The following is an 18123-nucleotide window of genomic DNA, read 5'->3' on the forward strand; positions in this document are numbered from 1 at the left end:
CAGTACTCCTGTATCCCTTGGGTAAATTCCTAGCAGTGCTATTGCTGGGTCATAGGGTAGGTCTATTTTTAATTTTTTGAGGAACCTCCACACTGTTTTCCAGAGTGGTTGTACCAATTTTCATTCCCACTAACAGTGCGAGAGGGATCCCATTCCTCCACATCCTCTCCAGCATCTATAGTCTCCTGATTTGTTCGTTTTGGCCACTCTGACTGGCGTCAGGTGATATCTGAGTGTGGTTTTGATTTGTATTTCCCTGATAAGGAGCGATGTTGAACATCTTTTCATGTGCCTGTTGGCCATCCGGATGTCTTCTTTAGAGAAGTGTCTATTCATGTTTTCTGCCCATTTCTTCACTGGGTTATTTGTTTTTCAGGTGTGGAGTTTGGTGAGCTCTTTATAGATTTTGATACTAGCCCTTTGTCCAATATGTCATTTGCAAATATCTTTTCCCATTCCGTCTGTTGTCTTTTAGTTTTGTTGGTTGTTTCCTTTGCTGTGAAGAAGCTTTTTATCTTCATAAGGTCCCAGTAGTTCATTTTTGCTTTTAATTCCCTTGCCTTTGGGGATGTGTCAAGTAAGAAATTGCTACGGCTGAGGTCAGAGAGGTCTTTTCCTACTTTCTCCTCTAGGGTTTTGATGGTTTCCTGTCTCACATTCAGGTCCTTTATCCATTTTGAGTTTATTTTTGTGAATGGTGTGAGAAAGTGGTCTAGTTTCAATGTTCTGCATGTTGCTGTCCAGTTCTCCCAGCACCATTTGTTAAAGAGACTGTCTTTTTTCCATTGGATGTTCTTTCCTGCTTTGTCAAAGATGAGTTGGCCATACGTTTGTGGGTCTAGTTCTGGGGTTTCTATTCTATTCCATTGGTCTATGTGTCTGTTTTTATGCCAATACCATGCTGTCTTGATGATGACAGCTTTGTAGTAGAGGCTAAAGTCTGGGATTGTGATGCCTCCTGCTTTGGTCTTCTTCTTCAAAATTACTTTGGCTATTCGGGGCCTTTTGTGGTTCCATATGAATTTTAGGATTGCTTGTTCTAGTTTCGAGAAGAATGCTGGTGCAATTTTGATTGGGATTGCATTGAATGTGTAGATAGCTTTGGGTAGTATTGACATTTTGACAATATTTATTCTTCCAATCCATGAGCAGGGAATGTCTTTCCATTTCTTTATATCTTCTTCAATTACCTGCATAAGCTTTCTATAGTTTTCAGCATCCAGATCTTTTACATCTTTGGTTAGATTTATTCCTAGGTATTTTATGCTTCTTGGTGCAATTGTGAATGGGATCAGTTTCTTCATTTGTCTTTCTGTTGCTTCATTGTTAGTGTATAAGAATGCAACTGATTTCTGCACATTGATTTTGTATCCTGCAACTTTGCTGAATTCATGTATCAGTTCTAGCAGACTTCTGGTGGAGTCTGTCGGATTTTCCACGTATAATATCATGTCATCTGCAAAAAGCGAAAGCTTGACTTCATCTTTGCCAATTTTGATGCCTTTGATTTCCTTTTGTTGTCTGATTGCTGATGCTAGCACTTTCAACACTATGTTAAACAACAGCAGTGAGAGTGGGCATCCCTGTCGTGTTCCTGATCTCAGGGAAAAAGCTCTCAGTTTTTCCCCATTGAGGATGATGTTAGCTGTGGGCTTTTCATAAATGGCTTTTATGATCTTTAAGTATGTTCCTTCTGTCCCGACTTTCTCGAAGGTTTTTATTAAGAAATGTTGCTGAATTTTGTCAAAGGCCTTTTCTGCATCGATTGACAGGATCATATGGTTCTTATCTTTTCTTTTATTAATGTAATGTATCACGTTGATTGATTTGCGAATGTTGAACCAGCCCTGCATCCCAGGAATGAATCCCACTTGATCATGGTGAATGATTCTTTTTATATGCCGTTGAATTCGATTTGCTAGTATCTTATTGAGAATTTTCGCATCCATATTCATCAGGGATATTGGCCTGTAGTTCTCTTTTTTTACTGGGTCTCTGTCTAGTTTAGGAATCAAAGTAATACTGGCTTCATAGAATGAGTCTGGAAGTTTTCCTTCCCTTTCTATTTCTTGGAATAGCTTGAGAAGGATAGGTATTATCTCTGCTTGAAACGTCTGGTAGAACTCCCCTGGGAAGCCATCTGGTCCTGGACTCTTATTTGTTGGGAGATTTTTGATGACTGATTCAATTTCTTCGCTGGTTATGGGTCTGTTCAAGCTTTCTATTCCTCCTGATTGAGTTTTGGAAGCATGTGGGTGTTTAGGAATTCGTCCATTGCTTCCAGGTTGTCCAGTTTGTTGGCATATAGTTTTTCATAGTATTCCCTGATAATTGCTTGTATTTCTGAGGGATTGGTTGTAATAATTTCATTTTCATTCATGATTTTATCTATTTGGGTCATCTCCCTTTTCTTTTTGAGAAGCCTGGCTAGAGGTTTATCAATTTTGTTTATTTTTTCAAAAAACCAACTCTTGGTTTCGTTGATCTGCTCTACAGTTTTTTTAGATTCTATATTGTTTATTTCTACTCTGATCTGTATGATTTCTCTTCTGCTGGATTTCGGCTGTCTTTGCTGCTGTGCTTCTATTTCCTTTAGGTGTGCTGTTAGATTTTGTATTTGGGATTTTTCTTGTTTCTTGAGATAGGCCTGGATTGCAATGTATTTTCCTCTCAGGACTGCCTTCGCTGCATCCCAAAGCATTTGGATTGTTGTATTTTCATTTTCATTTGTTTTCATATATTTTTTAATTTCTTCTCTAATTGCCTGGTTGACCCACTCATTCTTTAGTAGGGTCTTCTTTAACCTCCACGCTTTTGGAGGTTTTCCAGACTTTTTCCTGTGGTTGATTTCAAGCTTCATAGCATTGTGGTCTGAAAGTATGCATGGTATGATTTCAATTCTTGTATACTTATGAAGGGCTGTTTTGTGACCCAGTATGTGATCTATCTTGGAGAATGTTCCATGTGCACTCGAGAAGAAAGTATATTCTGTAGCTTTGGGATGCAGAGTTCTAAATATATCTGTCAAGTCCATCTGATCCAATGTATCATTCAGGGCCCTTGTTTCTTTATTGACCATGTGTCTAGATGATCTATCCATTTCTGTGAGTGGAGTGTTACAGTCCCCTGCAATTACCACATTCTTATCAATAAGGTTGTTTATGTTTGTGAGTAATTGTTTTATATATTTGGGGGCTCCTGTATTCGGCACATAGACATTTATGATTGTTAGCTCTTTCTGATGGATAGACCCTGTGATTATTATATAATGCCCTTCTTCATCTCTTGTTACAGCCTTTAATTGAAAGTCTAGTTTGTCTGATATAAGTATGGCTACTCCAGCTTTCTTTTGACTTCCAGTGGCATGATAAATAGTTCTCCATCCCCTCACTCTCAATCTGAAGGTGTCCTCAGGTCTAAAATGAGTCTCTTGGGGCGCCTGGGTGGCTCAGTCGGTTGAGCGTCCGACTTCGGCTCAGGTCACGATCTCGCGGTCCGTTAGTTCGAGCCCCGCGTCAGGCTCTGGGCTGACAGCTCAGAGCCTGGAGCCTGCTTCGAATTCTGTGTCTCCCTCTCTCTCTGCCCCTCCGCCATTCATGCTATGTCTCTCTCTGTCTCAAAAATAAATAAACATTAAAAAAAATAATAAAAAAATAAAATAAAATGAGTCTCTTGTAGACAGCAAATAGATGTTTTGTTTTTTTTTTTTTTATCCATTCTGATATCCTATGTCTTTTGGGTGGCGCATTTAGTCCATTTACATTCAGTGTTATTATAGAAAGATATGGGTTTAGAGTCATTGTGATGTCCGTAGGTTTCATGCTTGTAGCGATGTCTCTGGTACTTTGTCTCACAGGATCCCCCATAGGATCTCTTGTAGGGCTGGTTTAGTGGTGACAAAGTCCTTCAGTTTTTGTTTGTTTGGGAAGACCTTTATCTCTCCTTCTATTCTAAATGACAGATTTGCTGGATAAAGGATTCTCAGCCGCATATTTTTTCTGTTCATCACATTGAAGATCTCCTGCCATTCCTTTCTGGCCTGCCAAGTTTCAGTAGAGAGATCGGTCACGAGTCTTATAGGTCTCCCTTTATATGTTAGAGCACGTTTATCTCTAGCTGCTTTCAGAATTTTCTCTTTATCCTTGTATTTTGCCAGTTTCACTATGATATGTCGTGCCAGAAGATCGATTCAAGTTATGTCTGAAGGGAATTCTCTGTGCCTCTTGGATTTCAATGCCTTTTTCCTTCCCCAGATCCGGGAAGTTCTCAGCTATTATTTCTTCAAGTACACCTTCAGCACCTTTCCCTCTCTCTTCCTCCTCTGGAATACGAATTAGGCATAGATTATTTCTCTTTAGTGTGTCACTTAGTTCTCTAATTTTCCCCTCATACTCCTGGATTTTTTTATCTCTCTTTTTCTCAGCTTCTTTTTCCGTAATTTTATCTTCTAGTTCAACTATTCTCTCCTCTGCCTCTTCAATCCGAGCATTTTATTTTGCAGCTCGTTGATAGCATTTTTTAGCTCCTCCTGGCTGTTCCTTAGTCCCTTGATCTCTGTAGCAAGAGATTCTCTGCTGTCCTTTATATTGTTTTCAAGCCGAGCGATTAATTTTATGACTATTATTCTAAATTCACTTTCTGTTATATTGTTTAAATCATTTTTGATCAGTTCGTTTGCTGTTGTTATTTCCTGGACCTTTTTCTGAGGAGAATTCTTTGATTTTGTCATTTTGGATAGTCCCTGGAGTGGTGCGGGACTTTGGGGCACTTCCCCTGTGCTGTCTTGAATAACTTGCGTTGGTGGGAGGGGCCACAGTCAGCCCTGATGTCTGCCCCCAGCCCACCGATGGGGCCATAGTCAGACTGGTGTGTGCCTTCTCTTCCCCTCTGCTAGGAGCGGGATTCACTGTGGGGGGGATGGCCTGTCTGGGCTACTTGCACACTGCCAGGCTTGTGGTGCTGGGGATCTGGCGTATTAGCTGGGGTGGATGGGCAAGGTGCACAGGGGCAGGAGAGCAGGCTCAGCTCGCTTTTCCTTCGGAGATCCACTTCGAGAGGGACCCTGCAGCACCAGGAGGGAGTCAGACCCACCAGAGGGATGGATCCGCAGAAGCACAGCTTTGGGTGTTTGCGTGGTGCAAGCAAATTCCCTGGCAGGAACCGGTTCCCTTTGGGATTTTGGCTGGGGGATGGGCGAGGGAGATGACACTGGCGAGCGCCTTTGTTCCCTGCCAAGCTGAGTTCTGTGGTCCAGGGCTCAACAAGTCTCCTTCCTGTTGTCCTCCAGCCCTCCTGTTCTCCGAGCAGAGCTGTTAGCTTATAACCTTCCAGATGTCAAGTCCCTCTTGCTGTCGGAACACACTCCGTCCGGCCCCTCCGCTTTTGCAAGCCAAACTCGGGGGGTCTGCTTGGCCGGCGGGCCGCCCCTCCGCCGGGCTCCCTCCAGCCAGTCCGTGGAGCGCGCACTGCCTCTCCGCCCTTCCTACCCTCTTCCATGGGCCTCTCGTCTGCGCTTGGCTCCGGAGACTCCGTTCTTCTAGTCCTCTGGCGGTTTTCTGGGTTATTCAGGCAGGTGTAGGTGGAATCTAAGTGATCAGCAGGTGGCGCATGAGCCCAGTGTCCTCCTACGCCACCATCTTCCCAGAATCCCCTGTTCCTACTTTATTTAATTCTTAGCTCTAATTTCTCCTCTTCAGAGAGACCTCCCTTGATGACCAAAATCAACTTGCTTCACCTCGTATTCTCTAACTACTTATCTTGCTTTGAATTTTTATATGTTTATTACTAACTAAAATTGCTTTATGTATTTACTTTTCATCTGCGAAATCAAATCGATTTCATTTGTTGGAATGAAAAAGCCAACAGAACATGACTTTGGTCTTGCTTATTTCTCTATCTCTCAGGTCTAGGACAGTGTCTGGCTTATGATAAGCTAAATAGATAGTTGTGTTTAAAAGGCAAATAATGAATGTATATTTGTATTTTATAAAAGAACATTGAACTGCTGAGAATCATACTTGGAAAGGTAAGAAAATTGGGCTCTCATAAGTTTAGTTTGTGCATGGATGGAATATTGGAGAGTGGGGGATGTTTTAAAGAGAATGATATAATGATTAACCTTATGCATTAGATTAGTCAGGTTCTGCAGAGAAACAGAACATAGGAAATTTTATGCATATACACACACATACACATACACATACATTATCTCCTCCTACAGATATATATATACATATATATATATATATGTATGTATATGTATGTATATATGTGTATATATATATATATATATATACATATACATATATATATATAAATATACATACATAGAGAGAGAGAGATGTATGTATGGAGGATTGGCTCACATGATTATGGAGGCTGAATGTGAGCTAAACAACCAGAAAAATGAATAATGCAGTTCTAGTCTGAGTCAAAAGGCCTGACAGCCAAGATCACCTGTCAGAAAAAGACCATTGTTCCAGCTCAGCAGTCAGGCTAAGAGACTAAATTCTTCCTTTTACCATTTTTTTTGTTTTTCAATATTCAGACCCTAAATGGACTAAATGATGCTCACTTATATTGGAGAGGGTCATATGCTTTTGTAATCTATTGATGCTAATAGTAATCTCATCTGGAAACATTCTCACAGACATAACCAGAAATAATGGTAATCCAAATATAGGAGCACCTCCTGCCCCAGTCATTGGCATATCATATTCGCCATCATAGCATGGAATTTAAACTAGCCATGAAAACAAGTGAAGGTAAGAACATGGTGACATGGTGAAAACTTATGAAAGTCCATAGATTTGGAGTTTTGTGGTCAAAGTATTGACTGAAGAAATACTACTAGATGAGGAAAGCAGGGTGCTTGGTGGCGCTATTTAGGGAATGAGAAATTAAGAAATCAGAGGCAGCCCAGTTATCGGTAATGTAGTTTTTGGGCTTGTGTGGCTGAGGTTGCAAAATTTTGGAGATGACAAGTTCAAAGGTCCAAAAGTTTAGGGCGTTATTTGAGTCATTCTGATGCTTAAGCTCCCAAAGAGTAATGATGGAGAGGAGGACAGTGAGTCATGCGTAAGTTCTGTATGAATGGGGAGGGGGCTGGTGCTGTGATCATATCCAAGCTAAAATTTCGCTATGATATATCATCATTCCTCTTATGAAATTCCTTTAAGTCCTCCTATCTCTAAAACAGGTCTATTAAATTAATGAATTAATTTTGTGTTGTGAAGATCTTCTTGATACAGCCTTACCTTCTTCACCATTATCTCCTGCAGTTTCACCCAACTCTCCTTACATGGAGGTGATAGTGATCTCCTGTTATGTGTTATGGCACATAGTATTTTCTCTGCATTGAGTGCACTTATTGTTTATTATTTTTCTGCCCTGTAAACCCTAATTATTAAGAGATGAGTGATTTCCTCTTCTGTGAAGACTTCTTTGTTGTTGGTAGAGGTAATTTCTCCATTCTGTGGCCTAATTTTGTGCCTCATTGATTTTTCACTTATTTTATTTATCATGCATATTGTCATAATTTGTCTTTCTCCCAGGTAAGACAGTAATGTTGAGGATGTTTCATTCTAGTGTTGATACATCACATGCCCTCAATAAAGATTTCTTTGCTGAATCAGCTAATAATGATTAAATTAACAGGCTTATTAGGCAATTTATGAGTTATTGCTAAAGAATAATTTTTTTTTATTTCAGTATGGCCTAAAGGCAGTAGAAATCCTGCTGTAAGGATTTTTTTGAGAGAGAGAGACAGAGTACAAGCAGGGGAGGAGCAGAGAGAGGGAGACACAGAATCTGAAGCAGGCTCCAGGCTCTGAGCTGAGCTGTCAGCACAGAGCCCGATGCGGGGCCTTGAACTCACAGAAGGTGAGATCATGACCTGAGCCAAAGTGTGACGCTTAACTGACTGAGCCACTCAGGTGCCCCTAGAACGATAAACATTTTGACATTTTCTTGTAATATGTTGTAATGATGTGTAAATATAGGCCGTGACCACAAAATTTATCTTCCTGTTTTTCCTCACTTCTTCTAACCAGAATTATTGCTCAAACTCTAGTATTTCTTGGAACATAATAGTTTCATAGAATGGAAATAAAAAAACCAGATCAAGGATAAGGGGTAATATTAATAAACTCTTTGCAACTGTTTAGCAGGTTAGCAAAAAAGTTGCTTGATAAACTAGGTATGCCAGTAAAAAGCATTATCATGAAGGTATTCCTTTAAAAATTTATTAAAAATTAACACATACAGATTTTAGGGTAGAAATTAATATGATTATTGGAAAGATTATTATGTTTTACAAAGGAGCTGCTTAAAGTGATTAGTTTATATTTCATTAGTATCTCTTTTTTGATATTGGATAGAATAAGCAGATGGAAAATATGCTTCTAGAATGTCTTTGGAATTATGGCTATGGGTTTCTTAAATATGTTAGAAAGACTGCTGGCAGATGTGCATGAAAGCAAAGAAAACCTTTGTGTAACAACAACAACAACAACAACAACAACAACAACAACAAAAAGTGCATAGATTTTAAACTATGTTAAAGTACTCAGGCAAGTAAGGCATGTTTTGAATAGGATAACTGGTAGCATTGTCAACAAAATCACCTTGCTCAGCATACTTAAGCCATATTTTTGGTGGAGAAAATCCCATTGTTTTGTCAAGATATGAGAAAGTAATGGCATTTGCTCTTTCTTATATGTCTGTTTTACTGAACTAGTTTTCAACCTGTCAGGCATCTAAGAAGAAACAAGGATTTTTTCTATGTCTAGCTAACTGAAAACAAAACAAGTTTGCTTTTTTTTCTAGTTATAAATATTAGATTTGTCTTTTATTCTTTATTTATTTAAAAGTTTTTTTTTAAATTATTCTAGAGACAGAGAGCAAGTAGAGGAGGGGAGCAGAAGCAGAGAGAGAGAGAGAGAGAGAGAGAGAGAGAGAGAGAAAGGAAGAAAACAAATCTCAAGCATGCTAACTTGGAGCCGGACATGGGCTCAATCCCACAACCCTGGGATCATGACCTGAACCAAAATCAAGAGGAGGATGCTCAATCGTGAGCCACCCAGGTGCCCCCAGATTTTCCTTTTCTTCTAAAGAGAAGTGTTGCTCAGATTTCTTGGGAAAATTTGGTTTTGAGTTGGGGCTACTGAAAGGTGACGCTTGGTGCAAAAAAGTAGGATACCACTTTCTTCGGATTTATCTCTTTGCAGTTCAGTGACTGAAGAAACACAGGCATTTGCAACTGGCTAAAAAGAATTCTATTTAAAATTTTTTAAATTCTGGGAGTGATCAACAACAATGAAAAAGTTTCACTCACCATATAGCTCATTTCTTATTCATCAAGATTGAGCATTGATTAGGTGTTCAATTCACTTTGTAAGAGTGAATAAAAATTAAGAAACTAAAGAAAGTACACTTAAAATTTTTTTTAAATGTTTATCTATTTTTGAGAGTGAGTGAGACAGAGCATCAGGGGAGGAGCAGAGAGAGACACACACACAGAATCTGAAGCAGGCTCCAGGTTCTGAGCTGTCAGCACAGAGCCTGATATGGGACTTGAACCCACAAACCATGAGATCATGATCTGAGATGAAATCAAAAGTAGGACACTTAACCAACTGAGCCACCTAGGCACCCCAAGAAAGTACAATTTAAGAAGAATAGGGAAATAGAACTTTAAGGCCATCAGTACTTTTTCCCTCAAATTTAATGTCCTGAATAGATGATAAAAACATTAATCTTTTGTTTCTTATAGTCCAGGTATATCATTTTATGCTAAATTTTATCTTTTCATACTACCTTATCATTTTACTCTATCTTATGAAATTAATAATAATTAACAAAAATAAATTGAAATTATAATAGCTTAAGCTTTTGATGCTTAAAAACAGGGGAGATCAGAGTGATCAGGGAAAGCCTATTAAAATTACCAGGTGCTGTTCTAGAAGGAGACTGGGCCCACTATGGTGAAATTCAGTGTAAATAAGCCTTTGTTGGGGAACCTAGAAATTTTATTTCACTTCACCTAAATCTGCTAGAATGCCCAGAGTAAGACTTTTTATGCCTTTTTATATGCCTGATAGGGTCTGCATGTGATAGATGCTATCTTGAATCATTCTCACATGACTCATCTTTTGAAATAAAATGGATGCACTTCATCTCATTAAAAAACATGTTATTTGAATGCATATTGTGGAGTTTCTTATGCTTTTAAAAGTGATACTATAATGTTGCTAGAATCCTAGCATTAACATTTTTAAATGACAGTGCTACAGGTGGTAGTGGTATTTTGACTTACTTGGAAATCGGCTTTTGAGGAGGGAGTTTACTTTTACCTAATGAAGTTATAGGTATAAAATTGAGCACAAGTGGGATAAATGTTGGTTCAGTTTTCTCTTTTTAAAACACTCCTTGGATTCTGGAGCACTGTGTTGACATTGTTTCTGTTTGCCTTACCAGCATCTCTTCCATTGGGAGCTCTTCTTTCTTTGGTACTCCAATGTGGTCGGTCTTTTTCTTTCTTTCTTTCTTTCTTTCTTTCTTTCTTTCTTTCTTTCTTTCTTTCTCTCTTTCTTTCTTTCTTTCTTTCTTTCTTTCTTTCTAAAAGTTTACTTATTTTTGAGAGAGACAGAGAAGGTGTGAACAGGGGAGAAGCAGAGAGAGAGGGAGAGAGAGAATCCCAAGCAGTTTCTGTGCTGTCACCACAGAGCCCAATGCAGGGCTCAAACTCATGAAACCATGAGATCATGACCTGAGCTGAAACCAAGAGTTGGATGCTTAACCGACTGAGCCACCCAGGAGCCCTACTCCAGTGTGGTTTTTCAGTCTATTACCTACTGCTCTCTCACCCTCCTCAAAGGATGAGGGCTGGCTTGTAGTTCCAGTTGGCCATTCACAGGCAGCAATCTAAAGGGACAGTCTATAAATATCTGCCACCGTATTTGCTCTGGTTCCTGGTTCCTGTGGCCTTGTGTTTCACCTCTTCTGTGATTCCATGAATTAGTCTGTTCTCAAACAAACAGCCCATCAGTCCCTCTAGTTTTTAAATGTTCTTACCATTGGAAAATTAACGAAGGTCTGGATACCCAAAGGAGGTGGCTGCTGATAGAGAGGAAGGCCAGGCCTTAGAAAAGGGTGAGTAGTTGTCTATGATGCAGAGGCTCACATATAACTTTGCTGAAGGCTCTTCTAAGTCATTTTGGGACTAACTAACTAGCTGTCTGGGTTGCTAGTGCCCAGTTTATAGAGCCATTATGACATCTTGCCTCACATGTTTATGGGAAGGATATTAAAACAGGTGGCCTGTCATGGGGAGATTTTTTTACCCAAATATCTAAATTTAGCTATCAACAGTTATTTATATGTGTTAAATAAGGAAATCTCCAAGGTATAAACTTTATAGTTTTCCAGATACAATCTAAAACTCTTGTCAGCTTTTTCCTCAATATATGATAAGTGAGGATTTAGAAATCAAATATCTAGCAGAAAAAAAGCAGATTTCATGTGTCCCAACTCTGTCTATTGCTTCTCATATAAAAATCAGTTAAATATGACCTCTTTCTGTGGCTTTTATCCTGAGATTTTGGCTGCAAAGGCAAGAATTGTTTATAGGCCAGTTAGTGTAATCTCAATATTGATTCCTACCTCTTAAGGCTTCTTCAAAGCATTTGTCAAAACACTCACACAAGAATCAGAGTGGGCAGAAATTGATTTTGGAGAGCAAATCTTTCTTTTGAGTACACATTAAAAAAAAGAAAAAAAAAACTGTGACCTAACCATTCTCCTTTTTCACATTTTCTAGTGCAGTTTATTTTAGCTTTTAGATGCTTTCCTGTTTTGGTAAATAATAAGGTAAACATCTTTTTATATGTCAACCTGGTGGATGTTGGGAAGAAGTTAGAGGGAGAAGGTAGCTACATATAAGCTGCTGTTGAGGCTAATACACTCAAGCTTGACTGGTCTAGACATGACTTGCCTCCTATCAGCTGGAGTGCTGGCACAGGAAACTGCAATAAAGCAGCTATACAACAGAAGTCTTAAATTTGGCATTCTTTGGTCGAGATAAATAAACTCCTATGAGACGTACTGGTTTTTCTCTCCACTAACATTTGTTGGCCCAAGAGAATTATAAATCCATCCATTGTATTTTTTGCCAAACCTCCTTCCAAAGAAGTGAAGCTAAAGACTCTGGACTCAGTAAGGCAAGTAGGCAAGTCATGTGAGCTGTGAGACTGGCAGGTGAGTTTTAAGACAGGGAGCCTAGAATAATCCAGAAGCCCATGTTGGAGGTTAAATTCAGATTGAAAGCACAGTGCATAGTGACAATGAAGTATCTGTCTGAATGTTGTGAGCCCTGCAGTATATCTCAGGATAAGAGGATGGATAATGGAGGCATAATCAACATAAAACTGGTTAAGAATGGGATATAGGAGGCAGAGACTCGCCAGATACCTTGATGTATTGGAGCCTATGTATGGTGGTTTTAGCAGGGACCTGTGCATTTACCTTTGGTTGAAGATGGAGCTGATAAGGACCTGTTTTTACATCTCCCATAAGTCTAGGTCTTCATCATTTTAACCATTAGAGTAATATATTCAGGAGCATTCTTGAATTAGCAGTTAGATTGCCATTACCATTGATTCCTCCAGGCAAAAACCCTACATAGTAGACCAGGTGGTGGGTTTGATCCTGAACTCTGATGAGCTCTGAACCTTCCTTATAACATAATCCAGGTTCCATTGCAGAAAATTAGTGCAGGTCTCTCAGATACAAGGAAGAAATAAGTTCTTAGTGATTTGAACATAGTAGAGAGGAATGAATAAAATATGAATGTGTGGGTGGGTTTACATTAATAGTGGCAATTAGAAACATAAATTTACCAGACTGATGACTTGTGCCATTTTTGAGGGCTTTATGCACTTAACCCCTAGCTTCTAGCATGAGTGAGGGATACATAAGTATTGGAACTATATACTACTTGTTATTTATGTATATTCTGCCTGGATTTGACATGTTCATGGATCTCCACTTCCCCTAGCAATGACCCTTGAAGTCATCTATGTGTGGTCTCTTGTCTGATGTTTAGAACTTCAGCCATAACATTGAGTAAGATGGGTAGGACAAGGAGTTAGTGAGAATGGGATTCATAGTCTGTTCTAAAAAAACACTGTGAGTGTAGATAAGCAACATTAATTGTGTCATAATATTGTATGTAAAAAAGCCATGTCGTCAATCAAACATAGAAACTATGCCCATCTGTAAAGAATTCCTGCTTGAGAAGTAATATTCTGCAAGGAGTATTATTTATCTCATTTTCATCTTTTTTGGGAAACCAAAACTTGATGGTAATATTTTGTTATGAATACCAGATCTGGGGTTGCCTGGGTAGCTCAGTTGGTTAAGCGTCCGACTTCAGCTTAGGTCATGATCTCGCAGTTCATGGGTTTGAGCCCCAAGTCGGGCTGTGGGCTGACAGCTCAAAGCCTGGAACCTGCTTCATATTCTATGTCCCCCTCTCTCTCTGCCTCTCCCCCTCTCATGCTCTGTCTCTCTCAAAAATAAATATTAAAAAAAAATTTAAAGAGTGCCAGATCTGTCATGGGTAGACATTTTTTATGGAAACACATAGATATGTTGGATATAGCAATGAAATTTCTTTTAGACTCACAGAACTTATATGTCAGAAAAAAGAATTTAAATATAATAATATAAATATATAAAAATTAATATAAATAAAAATAAATAATATAAATATATAAATAAATATATAATAATATAATATAAATAAATATAAATACTAATATCTTTCTTAGTATAATTATAAATATATTTGGTTATCAATTCTAGATGTTATATTATGAATATACATGTACTTTATTTCTTTTTTAACAAAAAAATGGTGAGGAAATTTACCCCTTACAATGAAGGTTTTAATTCCTCTTTCCTTGGGCTTTAATGAGTTCCTATGTGACTCGTGGTTTCACCCCACCTAATGTGATAGGGAAGGTCATTTGGAATAGAAGATGCATACTTACTGTGTGTCTTAGTATGGAAGGTATCAGGAACCTGAGTGAAAAGAAAAAAACAGCCACAATCCCTGCCCTCACAGAGTTTGAAATTTAATTTGGAAACAAAAGATATTATTCAAATCATATTTTAAACAAATGGGAATTACTATAGTAAATAACATGGAAAAGAGTCATGAGAGTCACAAAGAGTATGACTTGGCTTTAGGTAAGGAATTTCGGGGGAGGCTTCCCTGAGGTGAAGGTCCATTGCACTCTAGTGTGAACAAAGATTCTTAGGAAGATGTGAATATTCCAGGCTGTGGGGATAAATTGTCTGCGTGGCAGTGAACAAAGACGAAGCAGTTGAAGTGGGATCAGCAAGGCAGAGCATGATGTGAAGTGAGAGTGAGGTTGTTGATAGGTTAGAACAAAACCATGCTGGACCTTGGGACCATGACAAAGAACCTTGCCTTTATTCTAAGAATATTGAGTATCCATCAAAAGATTCAAAAGCAGAGAGATGGAATAATCAGATGTTTCTTTTGAAAAGATGGCTCTAGCCTCAAGGTGGTGAATTGAAGGGAAGTGGAGGCCAAACTTGTCTTTTTCTGGAAGAAGAAATATCATAGCTTTTGGATTTGCAACTGGTAAAAGTTTGCCTTCAGTACATTGTTTATTGTGGATTGTTTTTGAAGATGTCTCTCCTTTAGTACTCTTTGCAAAATGTGTAATCCTAGGCACTCATTAAAGGAAAATGTTCTGTGTTTTTGTGATGCTGTGGCTTCTAACCTGAGCATTCTTACCTATATCTGTGTTGTCTGTTGTCATAAGCTCTGTGCTCCCTATCATGGCCCAAACAAAATACAATACACTTTTTTTTTTCTTCTACTTGAGCTCTTATAAAATAAACCATAACATAAGGGTTTTGAGGGGACATGTCTTGGAAACTTATTCCTGACATTTGGGACAAATCTCCTACCCAGTTGTTTAAACTAGATCCTGCCAATTCCCTCTCAAGAATCGTGTGTTTTGAAAATTAATTCGTGAACCAACTTCATTAAAACCTGGAACTGTTTTTGTTTTTTTGTTTTTTTGTTTTTTTTTTCATATGGGAGCCTGCTTTTCAAACTGAAGTAACAGTTTGCATGCCAGGTTGGACTATAAGTTTTAAGGAAACAGAAAAGAAAGGAAAAAAAAATGTTTTCAAAAGCCATTAGAAAGCTATTATGTGTTTGACAGATGGTATTGTCTCACCTTAACCTCACAATTAGATGAGGAAGTATTATTAACATCCCGATACTGTAGCTAAGAAAATGGATTTATTACTTTATAAATTTACATATGTAATTCTTGTTATAGACTAATGCCTTCCAGCTTCTCTATAAAATCTAGGGGGTGCATCTTTCTTTCTTTAGCTGTAACAATGAGGTTAGATAGTAACCTTTTATCCCTTGTAGAACAAGGCTGGTGAGTCTCCTTACTCCCAGACATTAGTGATAGCATAACTAGGGAAAGGGCCTCAGGCAGGATAGGTGTAGACTGAGAGGTAGGGAAACATTTTTCAGGAGACGAGATCCATCACTCACCCTACGACTACCACCTCTGCCATCACCACCATCACTGTCTCTCAAAATAGCACTATAACTGCCCTCATTATTTCAACTTACCACTTACTTTTGCTGGTATTCTTAACATAGTTATCAATATAGCTATCATCAAAACACCACCACTGTTGCTACTGCCTTATTTTTATCTAAGCTATACTGCCAGTGGAGCCACCACCGTGTCTGCTATTTATCATCACCCTCATCACCTTGATGACACTTCATGTAGCTAAGTCAGCTCTTCATTTCTTTTTATACATGTGACTGGATTTATCTACAAGGGATTCTGATCACAGTTTTAAATTCTCTGCAGCTTACTCCCAGCCTCTTAGAGAAGAATACCAAGTCTATGAAAAGCTATAGACAGGTTTCTAGAAAAAAGCACTTGACCGCAGGAAGGATAAAGAGGTACATGTTAAAAGAGATAATATGAACTGAAGAAGAACAGGCTACTTCAGAAGAGATTAAAGATCAAGTAAGTTAATACTATCAAAAGAGACAGGTTGTAACTAGAGGGATTGAAGGAGAAATTAATGAGAGAACTTGGAGTTAATTGGGAGAGGAGAAAAGATACAGACTATAACTCTAGATTAAAAGCCCTTTATTACCACTGTAGATAAATCATTAATCACCAGATACTTGGGGGGAAAATGGAAGAATTTGCCATTTTATATTTATCTGACTACTAGGAATCCATAAGATAATCTAGATAATGCTCATTCAAAACAAAATGTAAAAAGAAAAATAAACAGGGATAGAACTTTAAAAAAAAAAAAAACATTGGTGGTAAGAGGCAATCTCAAATGATATTCTCTATTTATTTTGAATAATAACAATATTGGTCAAAACCTGTAAGTTTTGCTTATTGTTTCTCCTTCCTTTGGCTGTAGGAAAGATAAAAAATTATAAAGTAAGTCCCTTGGATAGATTATTTCTATTTGAAATGAAGCCTCAACAGCTCACCCTTGATTGGGAAACGAAGCAGAACCCTAGGGCATCCACATAAAAATAAGGTGGGTACTTGTTAGGCAGAGTGCACTCTGGCACGTTCCTTAAAATAAAGGAAAATACAAATTTCACACCAAATTCACAGTCATTGCCTAAGCTCAACAGGAAATCTGTCTAAACCTACAAAATGAACCTTGTGACTATAGCTTTGAGAGAGATTTTTATATAGGTTCCAGATAAATTAGAAAACCAAGTGGTTCTGTCTATAACAAAAGTAGTCAAATTAAGGTCAGGATAGAGTTTACTCTTCCAAAAAATATGTACAGTAAAAAGAAAATGCTTAGTAACCTTGAAAGTGACCTCAACAGAAAAGTAAACAACCAAACAAAAGCAATCATGGAAACAATAAAATCTAGTTTATATTTAGTTATAATCGGTAATAGTCCAAACTATACATGCAAATGCATTAAATTCTCACTGAAAATAACAAGGTTCACAAGCATGGAAAAAGCATCTGTCTATTATATGCAAGTGATACAGCAAAAACAACTTAACAGAGGAAATTTGAAAAGGATAGAGAAAACTGTGTAAGGGATATTAAAAAGAGAAGAGGAGTAGATATTTTAAATTGGAGAATTTAAAAAGCATGAATAGAAAACAGAATACAGGATTAAAGTTGAACTTTTCAGAAAAAGGATTTAACTTATGAGCATTTACCAGTTGTTAACATAGAAAGGAGATATGTAAGTCCAGATACAAAGAGATGTATGGGAAAAATGAGAGCTATGAATCAGCCTGATTCTCATTCACTTGTAGGCAACTGTTAAGATAAGGTCTGATGAATCCTGAATTGTCAAAGAAACAGACCTCTGTTCCCATTATCCAATACTGAGTTCAAGAAAGTATTTCGATCAGGCCAAGTTGGCCTGGGGAGGCTGGGTGTGAAATATGAGATATTGTTTTAGTTTTCGTTTCTTTGGGAATTTTAAAAGGTATTTTGTGTAGAGGTTACTGTTTGCCAGCATCATAGAATGCACTATACGTCTGCCTCTGAGATTAATGAGATGAACTGGCCCAGGTGAGAAGTCTGCAACACATTTATCCAGCTAAGGCTTCATGTAGAAATGCTTCATTAATGCGGGAGGGAGAGAGCTGTGCTCTCAGTAGTATCACATGACATATACTCACATGTCATCTTGCTAGGGAGGTACAGTCACCTGGAATTTCTTAGATCTGTGGCTTGATTTCTTTCCTCAGTTTTGGAAAATTCTCTGCTCTCGTCTCTTTAAATATTCCATTGCCTCGTTCTGTCTTTTTTTCTCATTCTGGGATGCCAGTACTGTGAATCTTGGAACTTCAGTCTGGATTTTTTTTTCCTGAACTATTTTCAAAATTAATAATTCAAGATTAATAATTTTCAAGATTAATAATTAACTCTTTAGCTGTATCTGATCTGCTCTTAAGCACACATGTACTAGGTTCTTAATTACATTTTCATTTCCACTTGATTTTTAGAATTTAAAAATATAGTTTTTGTTGACTGTCTA

General features: G+C 38.0%; 1 long non-coding RNA gene across 4 annotated transcripts in view; it reads right to left on the reverse strand.

Moving 5' to 3' along the window:
- The window catches only part of LOC122201084, a 43287-nt gene that overhangs the window by 17037 nt on the left and 8127 nt on the right, over nt 1-18123 (reverse strand). For 2 of the 4 annotated variants that reach the window (XR_006194070.1, XR_006194072.1), the window contains exon 3: nt 17765-17957. This is a non-coding gene — a long non-coding RNA (uncharacterized LOC122201084). Of the gene's footprint in view, nt 1-14056; nt 14083-16596; nt 16680-17764; nt 17958-18123 lie in introns of those variants that run through there. The other 2 variants (XR_006194075.1, XR_006194073.1) reach the window with 2 other exon arrangements.

Source organism: Panthera leo, chromosome A1 (assembly GCF_018350215.1).
Source record: "Panthera leo isolate Ple1 chromosome A1, P.leo_Ple1_pat1.1, whole genome shotgun sequence".
Taxonomy (NCBI): Eukaryota; Metazoa; Chordata; class Mammalia; order Carnivora; family Felidae; genus Panthera; species Panthera leo.